This window comes from Phascolarctos cinereus, unplaced genomic scaffold (assembly GCF_003287225.1).
Source record: "Phascolarctos cinereus isolate Bilbo 61053 unplaced genomic scaffold, phaCin_HiC Scaffold_1;HRSCAF=81, whole genome shotgun sequence".
NCBI lineage: Eukaryota > Metazoa > Chordata > Mammalia > Diprotodontia > Phascolarctidae > Phascolarctos > Phascolarctos cinereus.
The window spans coordinates 100713133-100716095 of NW_027555514.1; positions in this window are offsets into that span (position 1 = coordinate 100713133).

Genomic DNA, 2963 nt, shown 5'->3' on the forward strand with positions numbered 1-2963 from the left:
GAACCAGTCTGTGGTTTTGGGCAGGGCAAGTTTTCTAGAACTATTCCATGTGCTACTTTATTGCTCAGACACTGGAATGGACATCTGGAATTTGGTTGACCAGTAAAGCTGATTAGCATATAATTCCTGAGTGTGTGTGTGTGTGTGTGTGTGTAACACTCGTGGTTTACACATTATCAGTTAATCTGCAGTTCACAACACAGCCTGAAGCTATTTCTGTTCTTTGAGACCCATATCTGAACTAAAGCATTCATAGATTAAATTGGAAGGAGCACACAAACGATGTAGGTTTGTTAGTGTTCTATAGTGATTTGTTCTTGTTGACAATAACAGTGGAAATACTATATTTGAACACTAACAACTCAATACTCCATGTATCTCACTGAAAAGTAGACATGGCACTGAAGAAAATGAACCTGGGATCTGTGTGGGTTTGGAGCAGCGCTAAGACATGGTGGTAAAAGGAGAGAGAACCCTAGGCTCAGAATCAGGAATGGTAGCTTGAATCCCACCTCTGACACTTGCTAGCCTTGATGCTCTGAGCAAGCCATCTAATCCTTGTGCCTAAACTACCCCAATGGTAAAACAAAGATATTAATACCTACCTCATAAGTTTGTTATGAAACTCAAATGAGACAATGTGCATAGACAATATTGTAAATTTTAAAATATTATATATCATTTTCATTTGGTCATTTCAGTTGTGTCCAACTGTTTGTGACCCCATTTGGGGTTTTCTTGGCCAGGTTGCCGGAATGGTTTGCATTTCCTTTTCCAGAGAGAGTTGCAAATTTGAAAATATTATATAGATGTCAGCTAATATTCCAGGAGGAAAGACTTGGGAAAAGAATTAACAGCTTAGCACAGGAAATACAAAACCTTACTCAAACAACAGATTCTTTGAAAATTAAACTAGGCCAAACATAAGTAAATGACTCTGTGAAACAATGAAAAATATTAAGAAAAGATTAAAACAGTAGAAGAATATGTAAAGTATTTCATGTAAAAAATCTGACCTGGAAAACAGGTCAATGAAAAATAATTAAAAAGTCATTGATTTGTATGGCTAAAATGAAAACTGGATATCACACTTCAAGAAATCATGAAAGAAATCTGCCCAGCCACATTAGAACAAGAGGGTAAAGTGAAAATGGAAGAAAAAATCCACCAATCACCTCCTAAAAGAAACCCCAAAATGAAAATTCCCATAAACATTACAATCAAATTAAGGATTTTCTAAGTCAAAGCAAAAATACTGCACACAATCAGAAAAAGTTCAAGTACTAAGAAACCACAGTCAAGGTCAACAAGATTTAGCAGCTACCATAAAGGATCACAGCCTATGAAATATAATATTCCAAAATAAAAAAGATATAGATTTATAACCGAAAATAACTTATCCAAAGAAACAGAATACAATACAACAAGGTGGAAAAAATGGATTTTTTAATATAATGGAAGACTTTAAAACATTCTTGATGAAAAGACCAGAGCTGAGTAAAAACACTGAAATACAAACACAGGAATAAACAGAAATATAAATAGGAAATGTCCATTCAGTACCAGAAGACTTTGCCAGAACTCAGAAATTCTGCAATATATGTGGGCAATACTTTACGATGTGAAAATCAGTGAATCTACAGAAGGCCTCAAGCTGCCAACCACAGGTAGAGAGTGAAGCCTTAGTTCAATAGATTTATGTATTTATTTATTTTTTTGCCTAAAGAACAAACAGTCCATAACTACACCTTTGACTGCTTGGGAAAACAGTAATAAGACAAGTTGCAGTTCCTTTGAACATGAAAATGAAATCAATGTTTGTGTATCATGTTCCTGCTTTTGCATAAACCAGTAACTTCATCCAGTTTTCATTTTCTACACGATAGAACCAGTAATGTCTGACTATAGTGGACTGATGTTAGAATGATGCTGAAAATGAACGTGAACAATGAAAACAGAGATTTCAAAAAAGTGTATTTATACTGGGAATGACTTAAGAAACTCAATTATATAAATTATTATGGAAAAGAAAAATATTTACAGATCATAGGCAAAAACAATATTATTTTACTATGTAATGGTGAATTTGAATTTAATTTAAGATATTCAAAAGCAATTCTAGATCAAAGATCACACGAATTTTGTCTCAAGAATTCTTTGGTGAAAATCATTAGATGAATAAGATCATTTCAAAAACTTATGTTCATGTTAAATGCTGCTAGATTCAAGACAGTAAATTTTCATGGCAGGAAATGAAAAGTAAAAAACGTAAGTAGTCCTTATCCATAGTACAGTCTCAAAAAAATATTTTCTAAATTTAAATAATGCAGGTTTACAAACTATAGCTAGGTAACTCTTCCTGAGTTCAAATCTGGCCTAAGACACTTATTAGCTTTGTGATTCTAGGCAAGTCATTTAACCCTGTTTGCCTCAGTTTCTTCATCTGTAACATGAGCTGGAGAAGGAAATGGCAAAGCATTTCAGTACCTTTGCCAAGAAAACTCCATGGACAAAGTCTATGGGGTCACATAGAGTCAGACATGACTGAATGACTACAACAACAACAGGTAAACTACCTACTAATATTAGATCCTCTAGATTTCATAACAAGGATGCAAAAATTCTTAAGAGTTTGACACTGTTGAGTGTATGAGCTTTGTCCTCGGGAACTGTGGTGGTACCAGGTTATCTCAGTCATACAATGTAAGAAACTGAAACAAACAAATAAAAAGATTCTTTTAATTAATATAACTCATTAAACAACAACAATGACTCCAAGTTACCTCCTGGCACAAACCCCCATCTTTTTAATCCTAGTATTACTTAAGGATGCTGGTTGGTTATAAATCAAAAAACTCCACAACTTTTGAAGAATCAAAGTTGCATGAAGTGCAAAGGGCATGAAGTGATCTTTTCTTCCCACATTCAAAGACCAGGCTGAGTTCAAGAAATTGGTCCTTGAT